The following is a 19,746-nucleotide window of genomic DNA, read 5'->3' as shown; positions in this document are numbered from 1 at the left end:
CACTTAAATGTCAATGCAGCTTCCTAGGAGTACAAGAAGAAAGTGAAGACACTATCTAATGCCCATTAGCACTCTATAGTGTGTAAAGTGCTCAGAAGGTAAACCCTTTGCGGGAAGATTTGTAGGGTTATTATTTATATGGATCTTGACAAGATCAATGAGCTTGTTCTCAAGCACGTCCTTGAAGTAATACTTCATCTTAATATGCTTTGTCTTTGCACGAAAGTCAGGGTTTTGTGCCAACTGATGGCACTTTGACTATCAAAGTGCAAGGTAGGTATATTTTCTATAATGTCCAAGTCTCCCATTAGATGAGTATAATATATAACTTCCTTGTATACCTTAGGGGTTGTAATATATTCTAGCTCAATAGTAGATAAAGTCATTTATGGTTGTAATTGAGAGACCCAAGAGATTGCACCACATATAAAGGTGAAGACAAACCTTTATAAATCTCCTAAAGTCTACACTCCCTGTAAAATCAATATCTACATAACCAAAAATAGAATCATCATTTCTTCCCAAGTATATGCATGTACTTTAGTGTTGTTTTAAGTATTGCATGATATTGTTTATTGACTTCCAATGCTTCTTGTAGGGTTTGTTATGTACCTACTAACTACTTCCATTGCATAGGCAATGTTTGGATGTGTAACAACCATGGCATACATCAAGCTATCAACTATAGATGCATAGGGAATCTTAGCTATTTCAGCCTTTTGCACATTTGTCTTGGAGCTATTGTCTTGGCCAAGTTCTAAACATGGAGACAATGGAACACTAATAGTGTTCCTTCTCTCCATATTGAAATGCTCCAATATATTTTCAATGTATTCCTTTTAAGACTAATAGAATATCTTTTTGTCTCTATCTCCCACAATGTGCATACCAAGAATGTGACCATTATTTCAAAAGTCCTTATATGCTAAATATTTCATGCAAACTTTTCTTTAAAGCGTCCATATATATAATGGACTTTCTAGCAATCAATATGTCACTCATAAAGAATTAAGATCATAAGGCTACCATTCTTAGACTTTCTAGTATATAGGTAGTAATTGGTTTCGCTTCTAGTGTACCCTTGAGACCGTATAAAGGCAACTTATGATACCATTTGTTGGGAGTCTATTTTAAACCGTATAAACTCCTATGCAACTTACACACCAAATGCTCCTTGCCTTCCACCACAACAAATCACTCAGGGCATTGCATGTAAATATCCTCATGCAAAAAAGCAATCTTTACACATTTATTTGAGCCAACTCTATATTCTCTCTAGCAACCAAAGCAAGGACTGTACAAAGGGTAGTTATCTTGACTACTAGTGAGAAGATCTCATCAAAGTCAATCTCCCTTTCCTGCTTAAAATCCTTTGGCCACAAACCTTGCCTTATACTTAGGCAATGCATTAGATGGAGATATCTTTACAACTTGTAGACCGACTTACATGGCAATGCATGTTTGTCCTTAAGAAAAGGAACTAACTTCCAAGTTGTATTCTTTTCCAAAAAATCTATCTCTAACTACATAGCCCTCTTCTACTTATGACTCTCATTCCTAGTCGTAGCATCTATATAATAATAAGGTTGATGACATAGTCTAGAGACAAAGTATATCTATTTAGTGGTCTAGAAATCCTCGTAGACCTATGTAAAATTGGCTCAATAAGAGTCTTTGGCTATCCCGCTTGTTTATCCTATAAGACATGAGGTTATCTACCATTGCATGGTGCTTTCACATCAATATTCGCTATCAATCCAAGCCTTGCATCATGTGGAACATGCTGCACATTATGCTCATATGTTGGTTGCCCATCCTCTTGAAATGTTACTCTATGGGTCTCATATGTTTTAATGGGTTACTTGTGTATTTTATTCTCATTGAAAATTACATAATGTCCATGTACTACCTTTTTTGATTTAGAATTCGACTAGTGATAGCCCATTTCACTTCTCTATAGCTAAGATATATACATTTCTTGGACTTAGGATGAAGCTTACACTGCTTGTCCTTAAGTATATCCATAAATGTATTATAGCCAAAGACATGCAAGTAATCATAACAAGGTCTCCTACTAGACCGTAACTCCTCTGGTATCTTGCCCTTCTACAAAGAGAATAATCCTAAATCTTTATTGTGGCATAATCTATAAAAGTGACAAAGTATGATGCTCCACCCAAAGAAGTCGTGGGCATTGGCCCACATAAATCACTTGAGCCAAATCTAGATAATCCAATCCTCTATTCCCACTACCTATCTTATGTGTCATTTTAGTTTGCTTTCCAAAGAGACAATGCTAAAAAAAACAATATAAAAAAAAATTAGATAAGGAAAATAGTTCAAATGGAACAAATCTTTCATTCTAGTGATTGAGATATGTCCCAAATGGCGATGCCATAAATAAACAAGTACCTATTCAGTGATAGCCATAACATGGTCTTTAACATTGGAAATATACAAAGCTCACAAAGTATTGGATTTTAGTTCTTCGGCCATAATAAGACATCCCTTGTAAATCTTCCACACCAAATATTACTTTATAACGACAATCACCTAGCTATCCTATATCGATCAAACTTTTTGTCAAATCTCAAACATGCGATACATTTCACAAGACAAAAGAAGAACCATTTGGTAGTGACAAATGTATATTCCCAATGATAATAATCTTGCATGCATAGTTATATGGCCCCTCATTCCAACATCATAAGTAGAGAACCACTTTCTATATGGGGTAACATGAAAGGATGCTCCAAAATCCAGAGGCCAATTATTGAGATATGATATTATCCACGGTAAAAACAAAAACACATCACCCAATGAGGATACATACAGAACATCACCATCATCACTCCTGTACGCATTGTTTTTTTTAATCTTAGCCTTTCTTTTGTCTTCCTTTTTGCTAACATTTTGATTTACCTTTTTACTCTTTTACTTTTTCTTACACTTTTAGTAGTCCTTCTTTATGCGTCCCTTTTTCTTATGAAAGAATCATTCGAAATCCTTTTTGTTGCATGAGTTGCTTCTTAACTTGTCTCTCTCATGAGAGTTCTCCTTGGCATTTGATATTCATCTCACTATAAGTGTATAGTAACTCTTTAATCTTGTATTATTCTTTCTATTTACATTCTTTGTGAGCAAATTGCTCTCAATATTATTACTCATAAGACAATCTACAAGTATATAATTACTAATGGCCCTCACTAAATCATGCAATACCATATTTTGAGATTTTAGTAGGCTAAAATAGTGTCCAACTAATTGAGATGATTAAAATTGAAGTCCACCTTCTCCATGTGGAGATCAATGAATTTTTTAAGCTAATAAACTTGTAAAGTTGCACTTTCCTTTTCATATAGGTCACCAAGCTTTTTTTCATATACTATATGTATCTTTAATGTTTTTCATGTTTAAATACACAAACTTTGAGAGTTAGCATAATAGTGCATTGTGCCAGCTATCCAATTCCTTACATGCCTTTGGATCCATGTCCTCAAGCTTAATTTCACTACATCTAATCAATTTCACCTGCTTCTTTTGGACAAATACATTGTATATTTTTACTTTTCAATATGAAAAGTTTGTTTCATCAAGCTTTTCAATATTGAACAAGGCATTCTCTGAACTCAATGTATAAGACATAATGACAAAAACATGTTTGCACACCAAAAAGGACAAGACATACCCAACTGCAAGCTCAAAATAGACCAATGGGCTGCAAATGGAGTGCCCCCCAAAGCTAAGAAACAATTATCCAATAACCAAACTGGTATAAAAATGATGCAATAATAATAATTTAATACTCCTATAGAATATGATTTTTTTTTGCAAGCTTTTCTAAGTATTGCGACTATCTTTTAAGCATAAAATAACCATGGAGGCCAATTGCATGCGAATTGCCTTCACAAATCAATTTCAATCTACATAATATTTGCAAAATGAGCTTAGATCAATGTGAAAAATCCTTCAAATTAAAAACTATATCAAGATCTATGTGAAATTTGAATGTGGGAGTAGTCTTAGAGCTACCAAGTGTAAGCTAGTCATTGCCCATTAATATTTGAACCTTACATAAAGTTTTTATTAAGAAAAAAATCCGACAGATTAGTGAGGTGTAAATTTTTAATGTGAAGGTCTCAATTAGATTGTTTTGCTCTTGAATAAGCTATTTTTTAGGTCTTTTTGCTCTAGGACACGGTCTTCTTTAGTTGGATGGGATTCTGAGACATAAAAGGCTCATAAGAAGCCACCAACACCAAGATGTCAATATCTCTCTTTCGCTATTGAACAAACATAAACCCCCCCGCTTAAGCTATGATCTTCCAACAAGCAGGCTCCCTACTTTTCCACTTAAGTTGACCCCCCTGCTTCTTGAAAGTAAGCCACACTTGTCCTTAAGCAAGCCTTGTGCTTGTATGCATCAAAACTTTGTACCAATATCTCTTCTAGAGCATCCAAAGACAAGTCATTTTTTGCTTCAATCCCAACCACTAATGGCTGCCCAAGTTGATACTTAAATGTGCAATTACAACTCCATATTGAGCCTGATTGGCACAAGCATTGCTTGAATTAGATCTACATCCCAATGATGAGAGTGGTACCTCTATCAATGTATGAGAAACAAGTATCAATGTTGAAGCAAAACCTTGAATCCTCAACATTCGCGACAAAGCTTCACTCATCATGATCTTTGCTCCAAACACAAGCTTCTACGAATAATGAATGCTGCTCTGATACACAATGAGAGGGAAGGAATGGTGGGATGTGAGGTAGAAGCTATGAAGTGCAATAGAGTTGAGAGAGAGAGAGAGAGGAACACAAGAGAGAGAGGTAGAAGCTATGGAGTGCAATAGGGTTGTGAGAAAGGAACACAAGAGAGTTACATGGGCTCAAAATGAATGGTACCCTTATTCTTTGTTATCTTCACTTATATATGATTGTACAATGCCTATCTTACAAGGGGTGTTCAATAGACTATAGGCCATTGGCCTTTACCCCAACAATAGCAAGCTTGGTGTATTCATTACTCTATATTTTATTAGTATAATAAAATCTTGAAGCACCTTAAAAACTAATAATTTAATGCTAATGAGATAGTTCATAGGTCAAAGTTGATGCATTAGCAATCACGGTCAAAATGTTAAATTAAAAGCTAGTGCGAATAAGCTCTTGCAACCATTAGTTTAGGAAAAATGTATCATCCTAATTGAATAATGGTTTGAAAGAGGGATAGCCACTAGAGGACTCATATGAGGATGATGTGGATTTACTTAAAGGATGCATTTTTTTCTCAAACCAATAGACTTTGATAGTACATTATGACATGGAGAAAAAGAAAGATATATGTGAACTGATCCTTGCTATGTTAGCATGCGATGCAGTAATTGTTGAAAGATATGAAAAATGATGTATGGTCCAGGAAGAGATGTCCTGAATCCCATATGCACAGTGAGGAGAATTGAACAACCCAACTACTATAAAGCAGTGTACTTAACTATCACTTTCAAGATGAGTAATGCAATATCGTGATACTTTGTACTTTCAGTTAGTGTCATTGTCATTGTCAGTATTTTACACAAGATTGTGTTTGCAAGTCCAAGCTTCCATCTTGGAACCTAATTCACTTGTGTAATAGTTAGTTCATGTCATTATGAATCTAGTTTACATATTCCAACCTCCATAGTTGCCACGCTCTAGATCCATATTCTAACATGGTATCAGAGCTCAGCCGAGCATGGCTCAGCTTTCCTCTCACTCCTCTCAGTTTTGCTCATCCTCAAGTCATCTCAGTTTGTATGCATGACCTCAGTTTCTCACTTGAATCTCACTTGAACTCACACTCACTGTTTGGCAGCCATAGCTAGATTGGACCTATAGCACTTGGAGATCTTGGATCTCCTCAACTAGAGCCGATCTCAGGTAGCTCTCTTCTAGAAAATTTTTCTCTTGCTTAGGGCGCAACTACTTGGCATGTCAGAGTCCAACATGGCTACTCTATGCACCAGCATTACAAAAATTGGAGATTGTTGTTTGTTCTGTGCCGTTTTTAGTCTATATAGCTATTCTCCTTGCACGTGATGTAATCCTTCCTTCAACCATAGGGCTTTTAAATCTCCATATCCAAGCTCTCTCCCCATAAAATATCTCAAAGAAATTCTTTTCCTACAAGATGCTCTAGAAGGAAAACCATGCTACCTATAAACCCTAATTGGGAAGCCATAGCTTCCTCATGTTAAGCTTAAAAATCTATTCACTTTCTCACCTCTCTTAGCTCAAAGAAGTCCATGCTACTTTGATTCACTAAGTCACTCAGTTCACAACAAAGCATCACTCCAAATCAGCAAGAGGAATCAAACATCAAGGAACAACAACATCAAGAATCAAGCTAGTATTTTTTGATACTGCATAGTGGGATTGGACATTGCCATCACCTGTGGTTTTTAGCACATTCAAGAATTAACTCATTACTAGTAATTCCTAATTTTTGGATATTGATTCTTGGTTATGTCAATGACAAACAAGAAGATTTTTATGTGGATACCTTTCATGAAGAATTTTGAAGACATTCCAGCTACCTTGGTCATCATACAAAACTCAAAGTTAGTGGTACCTTTGCTTGAGGGGGACAAGAAAAGCAAAGTCAAAGTCAAAAAAGCTGCAAGAAAAGTGAAGAGCAACAAAGTAAGCAAAATGAAGGACAAGATGTTATATGATCTCAGGAGAAAATCCAATGCAATTTCAAGCCATGAGTTAGAGCCATATGAAATCCCGAAATTCTATGTATCCAAAGCTAATGTAGTGACATGCTATCAAGTCATGAAGCCAAAAGAAAAATGTATCCATCTTGTATGCCCAAAGAAATGTGATGACCTCACAAAGCAAAATGGAACTCCAAAATCTATGTATCCCAAGATCTATGTAGTGTTCAACAAGTCCTATCAAGTCAAAGCAATGTACATGTTTATATGCATCACAAAAGCATTGAGCAAAAAGACTATGTCAAGAAGTCTGGAGCAAAAGGCACGTACCACACATCAACAAACAGGATAAAGAGCACAACAAAGGAAAAGAGCATGAAGACAAAGAAAACCAAGAAGATCAAGAAAAACAAAGGCTGCACAAAGAAGAAGAAGAAGAAGAAGATGCTTCTGCTATCAACAACAACTCTGATAGATTGTTTTGAAGAAATTATCTTTCCCATAGTGGATCTTATGTTTTCCCATAGTGGATTTTGTTTCCCTTAGTGGATTTTCTTTGTAAAACAAAACCCTTGCCAAAGATGTAAAGTTTCAAGCTTTAACTTGACTAGGTTGCCTATGAGCTAGTCTCTTGGGCCATATCATCATGTAGGGGAGGAAAAAGCCAGCAAGTGTAGGAACTCATCATTTGAGGGGGGTGTTGAAAGATATGAAAAATGATGTATGCTCCAAGAAGAGATGCCCTGAATCCCATATGCATAGTGAGGAGAATGGAACAACCTAACTACTATAAAACATTGTACTTGACTATCACTTTTAAGATGAGTAATGCAATATTATGATGCTTTGTACTTTCAGTTAGTGTCATTGTCATTGTCAATATCTTACACAAGATTGTGTTTATGAGTCCAAGATTCCATCTTCGAACCTAATTCACTTGTGTAATAGTTAGTTCATGTCACTATGAATCTAGTTTACATATTCCAACCTCCATAGCTACCATGCTCTAGATCTATCCTTTAATAGTAATGTTAGTTGTGTTTTATATTGCATCATCTTAACCATGTGTGTGTGTGTGTGTGTGTGTGTGTGTGTGTGTGTGTGTGTGTGTGAATCTACCTTAAATAAAGAAAGTTTAGTTGATTGCGCATATAACTCAACGATGAAGCAAGAGTGAGATGATAATATATAATGGCTATAAGCGTTGGGGTTGCTATAGCTGTATCAATATGAATAATATATCGACGATTAATGTTGCATGCATGCACGCCTACACATGTGCATTTGTGTGTGTGGTATCTTGCAATCCAATGGCTTGGTAAGAGACATGTTGATCAAATGCACTACAATTTCTATAGCTTCAGTTCTAAATCCATTAGTCAAACTAGCATTAGAGAACATACCATGGACCCTTTCTTAAATAGTCCTACTCATCTTCTCAACCACACCATTTTGAGTAGCATTCTCAAGAGCTATCAACTCTCTCTTGATACCACAACTTGCACAAAAGTTTTTAAAGGCATGCGAGATGTACTCTCTACCAGTATATCGGACCTCAAGTACTTAAGCTTCTTATCTAATTGATTCTTTGTAAATGCTAAGGACTATTGAAATGCATCCAACATATCACTCTTCTTGCGAAGAGGATAATCACGAAACTTTGTTGTGGCATCATCTATAAAAGTGACAAAGTAAAATGCTCCCAATAATGAGACTATGGGCATTAGCTCATACAAATCACTATGAACAAAATAAAGACATTTTGATCTACTACTCCTACTACTACCTCTCTATTGTGACATTTTAGTCTACTTTCCAAAGAGACAATGCTCACAAAACCAAGATAAGAGAAATTTAGACAAGGAATATAATTCAAACGGTGCAAAGCTTTTGTTCCAATGATTGACATATGCACCAAATTGTGATGCCATAAAAGAAACAAAATGGATGTTCGATAGTAGCTACAACATGGTTTTTAACACTAGAAACATGCAAAGGATACAAAGTTCTAGATTTTGGACCTTTGGCCATAACAAGAGATCCCTTGTAAATCTTTCGTATATGTCACCAAAGATCACTCTATAATCATACTCATCAAGCTATCTTGTATTGATAATTTTTTAAATTAAGTCTAGGACATGCTATACATTCTGCAAGACAAAAGAAGAACCATTTGGCAATGACAAGTGTATATTTCCAATACCAACAATGTTGCATGCATAGTTATTTCTAAGACGACGAACACATCTTCTCTTTCCAACAACATAAATAGAGAACCACTCCCTATGTGGGATAACATCAAAATAGGCTCCTAAATCCAATATCTAGTTATGAGACATGCCATTATCCATGGCAAGCAAAAATACATCAACCAAAGAGGATATGTTTCAAGCATCACCATCATCAATGCTGCATGCATTTACCTAATTTATCTTTGCCTTTCTTTTCTCTTCCTTTTTTTCCCTCATTCTCATTTTCCTTTTTTCCCTTTTGCTTGTTCTTCCACTCATAGCAACCCTTTTTTTATGTGTCACTTCTTGTTATAAAAGAAGCATTCTACACTCTTTTACTACACGACTTGCTTCTTGACTTGCCTATGTTATGAGAGTTTCCTTTGACATTTGGCCTTGATTTCACCATAAGCCCACTAAATCTTTGACCATGTATTGTTGTTTCTATTTACCTCCTCAATGAGGAAACCACTCTCAACATTAGCACTCATAAGACCACTTGTAGGTGTAGTTACCATTGGTAGTCCTGAAAGTATTTGAACTCTTATGTAAGGTGACTAACAAGAACATGGCCTTCACTAAATCATGAAAGACAATATTTTGAGATGTCAATTCATTGAAAACAATGCATTCTCTAACCTGAGTTAAGAATCCATAATGACAAAAGTTTTTGCACATAGAGTATAAATGGAGGGATTTCATTTTTCTTTTCTTTTATTTTTCGCTTGCTTTTACTTCTTTTCTTTTTTTTAAAAAGGCAACACGTTAAGTGACATCCCATTCTGTTGAGATATTTGCAATCACATCTACTTCAGTTCCTTTGTGAGAAGCAGTGAGGGCTCAGGACCAGAATCCCATATGCACAGTAGGAGAAAGTACCACCACTCAATTCCTATAAAGCATTGTACTTGCACTCTTTTTCCAATGCAATGATAGTACTCTTTTCTTTCCAGTAAAGTGTCATGTCACTGTCAATACACAAGATTGGATGATTGTCATTGTTACTCGCCATGATTCATAGCCAAATAACTATATGACAATAAATGACAGCTAATGCCAAACAATGAAAGCTCCAAAATCCACTCAGTAGTATGCTAGGAATATCCCCAAGTATGTAGAGTAAGAATATACATAAGTTCATTGCCCAAAATGCCTCAAAAGCATTCAATGATAGTAAACATACCAATTTCTTGACAAAAATAGAGTGCAGTCTTGAAATTCCTGACAATATAGGTGGTTGTCTTGCAATTCAGGAGTACAGTCCTAAAAAACTTGACAAGATAGGTTGTTGTCCTGCAATTCAGGAAATTGTCCTCAAATTCTTGACAATACAGGTGGTTGTCCTGTAATTCAGGAAGCTGTCCTCAATTTCTTGACAATACAGGTGGTTGTCTAGCAATTTTGAATGATGAACTAGGTTCTGTTCCTTGTGATATAATGATAAGCCACAATAGAAACTTGAGTTCAATCCTTCATAACATGTTTAGGGAAATTGAAGTTAATCAATCAATTATTACTTAGTAGCTTGTTGGCCTTCCCAAAGATGTAAGATAAAATTATGTCAAATGTCTACTAGATTTCTAAGATGGATAGCAAGGCCTCCATGTCTGAAATTTGAGTCAACAAACAACACCATTTTCTCATAAAATTGCTTTCAATTACAATCTACAAAGTGAAATTGACTTCCACAAACCATTCAAACCTGAATGGACCTCAGTGGCCTACGTGTTCTTGTGAATGACGATGATTCATAACAAAGTGATAAAACAGTTTGCTATAGAACTGCCATAGTCTCTGCTACAATAAAAGCTTAGAGATTCTACCCAATTCTCAACAGCATGCCATTTCTCTTGTGGAAGTTCAGATTTGTAGATTTCCAAAGATCCATAGTCACCATTGCTCCATTTAATGGGTGCTCAACTTAGCGTATCAATTTTTTATGATTCTCTAAAGCTTGGTTTATACACATGTCTAGGTATTCTTATACATCTTCTATTGGCTTAGATGTTCCTTGGAGTCCTTTTGGGATGGAAAATCCACAACAACTGATTTGGAGTAGGTTTGACACTGTTGGTCGAGTTTCCTACTTGCTTTTGGCCAAGCCAAGGAAGAGGATTGATCCTTTCTTTGTGTCTCTTGGATATTCTGCTTCCAATCTCCAAGGTGTAATTGCACAATTGAAGGCTCAGAAATTGCACTATTTAATAAAGATCATAGGTTGATCATAAGACTAGAAAAATTCATTCATTCCCGTCCATCATCTTCTTCAAAATGGTAGATCTCCAACTGTTTCAATATTTCTTGATTTCAATTCGAATGGTCATCGACTCTTGCAGCTAGTACTCTTCTCCTTCTTCCTATTGGTCACAATATTGTTGACAATGATTGCTCCATTCATGCGTATGCACTTGGTACAGTGGCATGTTTATATGTCGGGTATGTGACTGATAGACTCCATGAAGTGTTCACCCTCCTTGCTTGGCTTACCATATGCAAGGTGAATCCTATTTTGTGAGGAATGAATCAATTGGTGAGCTTTCTAGAGCTTTAAATATGATGATTAATAATGAGCTGCTTTATGCTTGATCAAGGTCATCTTTATAGCCCAAATGATAGTGCCATTCTAGGTCTCTTTTCTCACAAGACCAAATTTAGATAGTATTCTCTTAGGAAGATAAATAAATTCTACATATTTTGTTCCTTTGTCTATTTTGTGCAAAATTCCCATCCAACTATGCTTTCCAACACTAAGGATTTGCTAGAACTCTTGCCTAAACTTTGTCCTTTTACAACAATGATTGAAGGAAGAGCCTCCTAGAGAGTAGGTAAGGCATTTTCACCACTGTAGTCACCAACACAATGCACACTCTCCATATGTAGTTCACTTGACCAATCAAGGTGAGTATGGAAGAGGTCAATTAGAACTCTCCTTTAAAATGGCCATCTCTACCTTGCTATCATGGCTTATTCAACTTCCATATTGAAGCAAGAGGTAATAGCAAGCGATATGTAACATCTCAAAGCTTTGAATATAGAATCAATGAAGTTGTGATGGAGAAATCAGTCTTGAAGGTCTAACACATATTGTGTTGGCTATCCAGTAGCTCACATGGCCATTCTTCCCTCCAATATGGTGTTCATCTTCAAGCTCTTGATGCATATAAGCTCCCATGGTGAAACCTTAAATGCAAGATCCTCATAGGAAAAAGAGGAATGAAGGGATTTTTGAAAAGAGCTCTATGAAAACTTGAAGAGAAGCTTGAGAAGAAAAGAAAAAACCCAACTGTTTGAAAAAGTAACTAGGCCTTTAGTCTTCATTAAAGCCTGCAACCCTACTTTACCTCAAGACACCTCCAAAAATGGTAGAAATTTGATGATGACATGCTATTTTGTCCATCCACTGCCATATTGTCACTTCTATCTTCAAAGATATATAGATTTGTCTACTTCCAATTATAGGTGTCGTGCAAGTCACTGCTAGTCCATATCCATGTCTTGTACCTGTACTACTTGTTTGAAATTGGTTTTTATGATGAAAATTGAGACTGAATATGAAGAAAAAGAGGAGAAAAATGGATCAAAGAACAATGCTTTGGTACCACTTCTCATGAAGAAACTTGAGAGGAGAGAGAAAGAGGAGAGAGAAGATTGCAAGAAAGAGAGAAGAAGAGCGAAGGAGAGAGAAATTCTAAGCAAGGAGAGAGAAATACTAGAAATGTGAGAGAAAGACAGGGAAGAAGAAGAGAGATGGTTGGAAGCCATGAAAGGATAGGAGGAGTTAGAGAGAAGAAGAATGACAAAGTTGTATTCTTGTGTACAAAATTGATATCCTGTACATATGTCCTTTGCCCTTTTATATGCCCCTAATTCCACTCTTTACATTATAAACTTGAAATAAACAACTTAGCCACAAAAACTAATAATCAAGAGTACTAAAAAGCACTTTGACGGGGTGCATCTATACTCAAATCACATAAATATCTCAATAAATTGATTATCTATTTTGTAGGATCACTCACTTGTGGTTTTATCCATGTGCACATCAACAAACCTTAACAATGAGAGTCATCACCATCAACTCTTTGCCCAAGAAAAGAACCATGTCTCCTTGAGAACATGCCTTGCAATGAAGGAGAACCATTTAATTCACTTATTGCTTCAATAATGCATATAAGGGAGAACTAGTCAAGGAGTGCATTTCCTTGCATAGGTCCCCCCTAGCATAATCCTCCTTGGTGCATCTGAGGAGGGTCCCATTGCAACCAAATTTCACTATTTATTTAACTTTTGAGAAATTCTATCTATGCATAGGATGCCAAGAAGACACTCAAATAGCATCATGATCCTTCCATGTGCTTTAGAGTGCTCCAAATTGTCACTTATTCTCTTCAATTGTGGCAAGAAAGAGAAAGGGGAAATAAGAAAAAGAAGGGGAACAAGTGAAGCTATGTGGAAGCCTCTCCCACACACACACACACACACACACACACACACACACACACACACACACACACACACACACACACACACACACACACACACACACACACACACACACACACACACACACACACACACACACACACACACACACACACACACACACACACACACACACACACACACACACACACACACACACACACACACACACACACACACACACACACACACACACACACACACACACACACACACACACACACACACAGAAGAATGAGATATCTATTCATTTTTAGACTTTATATACACATGGGTTTTTTTTTGTGTATGCATCTTAAGCCCTTTGGTCCCTTCTCTTATCCATTGGTTAGCATTTTTGCCTTCAATTATCTAGGGATCTATATAATGTGCATAGCACTCAAAAATTTCAATAAATAATCTCCACATGTTACAAGTCTATCAAAATGAACTATAAAATGTTCTCAGACAATTACAATACAAATAATATAACTTTAACTTGTATTGAAGCCTTCAACATTTTCAAAAGTTATTCTAAAATTTTGAATCTCCTACCCCTCTTGCTATTTAAAATAGTTAGACATTCATCTTGCCATTTTTGAGAGTTTCCACTTTTAGTAATTACTATTTTTATTAACTATTATTTTGGAACCAGAACTTTATATTTGCATTTTCTTACTCTAAAGGTTCCTCAAAAATTTTAACTTTTTTTAAAATCTTCTTGAAAGCTACCACTTTTAACAATTTTTATTTTTAGTAATTACCATTTTCACCATTTTTGAAACTTGTTAACATTTTCTTTCTTCCAATATAAGTGACAATCCCTTAATACTTCAATCAAAGGTGGTGTAGAACAATGTGCACCACAAACATAGAGTGCTAATATATGAATGGAAAGGTTAGATGGTGAAGTTATATTGTCTTTGATAAGACTGCTATTGAAGCTAAGGTTCACCAATCTTCAATAATGCCATTGAAATAGCCATTGCCACGATGGATGAAGAAGTTTTATGATCAAAATAATCCTATGCAATAGCGATGAGCAAGCTTATTATGTCCACCTTTAAGATAAGCATAAAAAGACTAAGGTACCCTCATGAATACCCATTCTTCCTCTTCAAAATCCACATGATTTAGTTTGTCATTAGTATAAGATTTCATAGTCTCTTGAGTCTTTCTAATATTTTCCTTGCATTGCTTCATTAAAGCCTCCATGTTTCGTAGTTCTTCCTTAGCACGGGGATTTACTTCATCATGAAATAATGTTGAAGGTACTTGGACCTTGTAGCCATATAAAGCCTCAAATGGTGACATGCCTATACTCATGTGCTATGTGTTGTTGTAATGAGAGTAAGTATGAAGATAGAGTATCGATGAACTAACTAGCACCAAACAATGAAGTAGTAAGTATGCAATCATGGGAGCTACATTCCAAGTCATTAATATCTTCTATCTTAATACTGAACTTAGAAATAATGCTGCAATCATCAAAATATTAGGCATTATATGTGCTTTCCCTTTGCTTTTTTGCACATGTCATTGTGCATCTTATGGCACTATAGCCTTATGTGACCCTACTACCCATAATAATGACAAGTAAGAGAGGACTTAGGGCCATGTGACTTATTGTGTAATTGCCCATGAGACTTAGACTTGCCTCTATTGGGTTGTGAGTCTCTACCATAGTTATTATTCCCATTACCACCTTGTCTACCTCTCACTATCAGTGCTTGAGAAGTATGGGCTGCATCAATATTCTTCCTATTTGCTTCCTCATGAGTAAGCAAAACACTCTCTACATCAAAACACTATTAAAGTGATTAAATGTGACTTGCAACACCAAAGCTAGTTGTAGAAGAATCTCATGAAGAGGATTTATTAAAAAATTTACATAATTATCCACCACATGGTTCTAGAAGGCATCCAATATCTTGTCATAAACTTATGATCCTTCTCCCACAACAATTGTGTCATTTAAAGAGTAGTGGCAATGGTTTCCTTACTTCCAAAAAGCCTAATAACAGTGTCATCCTTCGCATTCCACTTGCATAAATAGAAATCATCTTTTAACTTTTTATCTCTTCTACTATGTACATTTCCTCTACATGATGGAAAGTAAAAAATGATGTAATCTACAGGACGTTAGATCTATGTAAACTTACATTATGCAACATTTGATGGGTGTCTCCTCTTTAACAATGATGATTGGCACCATTGATGTTACTCCATCTTTGCTTTTTGTATTCGTGTATATCTTACCCACTACCTCAAAACCACTACCTCAAAGATATATTCATGCTCTTTGGGTATGAAGTGAATTGATTTCTTTCCTTGATTTTTTGTAGTGCACATGGATAGCCCTCAAAGGTTAGTACTTGAAAAGTCATGGAAGTACCAAAGCTTAATGAGCTTAAACATGGACTTTCTTAACTTGCTCAATCTTTGTGCCTAAGTTGGCTCATACTACATTCTTTGCTACATCTTGAAAGAAGTCCTAGAGTAAGTCAATCACTCCAAGCTTGTCATGTCTTTCTACCGACTGCTTCAACCCTTGCCATAGCATTGGGTTTTGCCTAAGCAGCTTTCCCAAAGGTAGGGTCATAGGGGCTATTATCAACATCGTGAACAAGTTTCCAATCAACTTCTTTTTGTTAGGCTCTATACTCTTTTTCCAATGATCTTGGGCTGTTTGCTGACTACATGTGGCGTCTAGGCTTTGTCTATGTAGTGCTACATGGGTTATAGATTTGTCTCTTGATCTTAACTGAGTAGGTGAGACTGGTTTGCTCATGCTAGAGAGCTCATCAATCTTGTCTTTGATAATGGGTTCCGCATCCTTTAGGTGTGCTTGGGCTTCTCTCTCAATCTCTCATATACAATCACTCTGTTTGAGTAGAATTGGCTATCTCTGACTCTCTCTCTCTCTCTCTCTATCAATAATACATCATATCCTCACTACAATCTCTCATAATCACTCTCAATAATCCTTCTTAGGTCGTGGATACCCCTCCCAAGAGGTATGTCTGATATGAAGAGTCACCAGAGCCACTACAGTGTCTTTTCATAGCTCACTACTATCACTTCACTTCAGTCTTCACTTGAGTCTTCAGCAGCTACTTCTTCCTCTTCTTTTAGCTCTTTTGCACTTGTATTCACCTCTTTCCAAGGCTAGAAAACTTTCCCAAGCTACACTCTCATCCAACAGAACACATACAGAAGCATACAAAACAGTCTACAGAACAGTACCAGAACAGCTACAGTACAGAACAGAATAGAGACAAAAGCTCTACAGAAGACCTAAAGAAGGTTATAGAAGGTCATCAAAACCTCGTAACTCATACTCAAATCATTCCAAACTCTCAAAAACCATTCAATAAGCTTTTTCAATATCTCAATCTTCATCAATCAATACTCCATCCCTCCTGACAGAAGACAATCAGAACAAAACAGAACAAAACAGAAGCTATACAGAACCAATCAGAACTAATCAGAACCTATCAGAACATCACAGAACCATTGATAAACATCATGAACTTCCAAAACACAATCAATATAATCCAAAACACTCTCAAACCACTTCCAAACCAATCAATCATCTCATAAAATCAACCATTTAGCTCTCAAAAACAACAAAAGTCAGTCAAAAAACAAGTCATTTCAACACTCAACATATCCCCACACTTAATAAGGAAGCGTCCTCGCGACCTAGGAAAAAGGGAATACAAGTTCTTGTAAAAGCTCAACTTTGATCTTCAATATCTCTTCAAAAACAATCCAGCTAACCACGACCCCAACTTATCACGTGTATCTGATATAAAAATACAATGAAAGGAAAACCCTTTATATATTAATACTTCTTATCAAAGTAGAAATCACAACAAACTTGTAAAGGATATAAGAGGTTGTCTTCTTCTTCTTCTTCATCAGCATCTTCAACTCTCCAACCACGACCCCATTACCACAATTCTCCAAAATGTAGCTCGCAGAAAGCCAATCCAATAGGAAACCACCACGTTCGTTTTACATAAAGTAACTCACAACACAAACACTACACACAACACAACCATATGAATGACTCCTCCAAAAAGAGAGATTTTCATTAAAAAGCGTCCACCATACATTGGAAAGGTATCAATAAAGATGATCCCTCTTGAAAGATTGATAATTTCAGAAACGATCCATAGACAAGGATTCATCTACAAATGTTTTGGGAGGATTTTGAAAAAACTAAAGACAGCACATCCTTTCCAACAGGACAAGGTATCTGCTAGGCAAACAAAGGGCATGAAAATACAATATATCCAGCTGTTGGGAATCAATACTCACATTGACATTCATGCACAACTTTGGAATAGGCTTGGAATCATTATGAGAGTGCCTATGCATATACGCCAAATACCAAGCAAAGTGAGTAGTTAATCTGGATATCTGCAGACTGTGAATACTGCTGAGCAAAATGAATATAGTTCTGATATGCTTGACTGGCAGCTGTCCATTCTCCTGGAATTACCGGCCAATTTATCTGAGGTCCTGTAAGGGAATCATTCGAGCTCCATCCCCTTCTTCTAGGAATCTGATGATCAAACCCGTCATAGTCACTAACCAACTGAGGTGGTTGAGATATAGAAGTATTAGGAGAGGGAAGTGGAATAAGGAAAAGTGGATGAAGTGAGGGGTAGGCAAAATCATTAAAGGAAGAATGATTTAAAGAAGGAGTGGCTGAAATTTGTATGGAATCACTTAAAAAGGGTGTTAACTGATAAATAGGAAAGGTGGAAGGTACATGAATGGATGGATAAGGACATGGTGGAGAAGGGAAAAATACTCGATCCTCAATAAAGGAGCAATATGTAAAAATGGGAATTTGAGGGAAAGAGGAAGGTTGGAAAAGAAGGGGTAAAATAGTTGTGGAATTAGTTTGACAAAGGGAAAGATATATATGATATCGGTGAGCCATTTGTTGGTAATACAGGAGGGTAGGAACAGAAGGTCCTAAGAGAGATCGTCTATGATAGGCATAAAAAAAGGTAGAATCAAATGGATTATGTTTTGAAAGATAAGCTAAGAGATCCACCCTTAGTTGATTAGTACTCTGGGCATAGGTAGGGGCTGTGTTCTGTCTTTGATTCAGGACCACAGAATCAATCATGGTATGCTAGAAATTATCAGGACAATTAACCACTTTGGAGGAGTAACTCTCGAACATGTCATCTATGCGCAACTCCAAATGGTTGACATACAAAACAGCTTGTAGAACCACGTCTCCCACATACCATGCCATATCCACCTCATCTGGAATTAACAAGTTGCCTCGTAGATACATGTAGGACATCAACATGGTATCTGTCGTGACAGAATCTTCAAACACCATCCTTACCACCTCTGTCAGCAACTCAGCAGACCAAGCCCCACTCCATCCATCCTCTGGAAGAGGTAAATCCATCGTGGAAAGCTTCATGTAGAAGGCCAACTTCTGTAATTGGTAGTGGACAAAGAAAGAATGGTTTGGTGGAACATATTCCTGAAACTTCTCAAATGTAGACCATAACAAATCCATTCTAGATTGCAATCTTTCCACTTTATCTTGGAATAGAGGACACAAGGTAGCCTGTCTCTGAAGAGTAGCCAAGTTCTGCTGTGAAAGAGAAGGGAACATTAGGGCTTGGAGGAACAGACCGTGACTTTGCCAGTTGATCTTGCAACTGCTTGATTTGGGAAGCTTGTGATTCCATTGTGTCATTAGTAGTCTGTAAGGCTAAAAGTTTGTCATCTAAGAGAGTTTGGAACTCTTGCGCTTCTCTGGACATCCTCTCCTTCTCCTCTGAAAGACTAGTAACCTCTGATTGAGCCTCTAGTAACTGGATCTTCAAAGAAGAGATCTCATCTCGTTGGGTTGCAACTAGTTGGGTTTGTTGTTCCATCTGCTTAAACAAATCTGCTAGGGTATCCTTAGCAGAGGCTAACTCGGATGTTGCCTTATGCAACTGATCCTTAGACTACATCAGCTCTTTATAAAAGGAAGCGTACAACTGTTGAACACAGGCTGTCCCTCACTGACAATTCAATGGAACTCTGAATGTCTTTACAAAGGAAAGGAATTACATCTCCCGAGACTAGACTGTTCAGTGAGGGTACTGATATGTCCAATGAACCTTCTCGATGTGCTCTGAACAGGTTATTACAAGTGAGATACCCAGGGAGATCACTGCCAGAGGTAGCAGGAATGGGCACTGAAGGAAGAACTGAAGGAGCTTTATCTGCTACCTACTTCAAGTGTTTGCACTGGATGACCAGGGGAGGCGGAGAATCATCATCCTCTATATCAATGGGTTCTGACTCATCTAAAGGTGGAG

The sequence above is a fragment of the Lygodium microphyllum genome, chromosome 20, assembly GCF_053477565.2.
Source record: "Lygodium microphyllum isolate KBCC chromosome 20, Lygodium_microphyllum_v1.1.10, whole genome shotgun sequence".
NCBI lineage: Eukaryota > Viridiplantae > Streptophyta > Polypodiopsida > Schizaeales > Lygodiaceae > Lygodium > Lygodium microphyllum.
The sequence above is the reverse complement of the archived record's forward strand: the minus strand, read 5'-3'. Positions refer to the sequence as shown.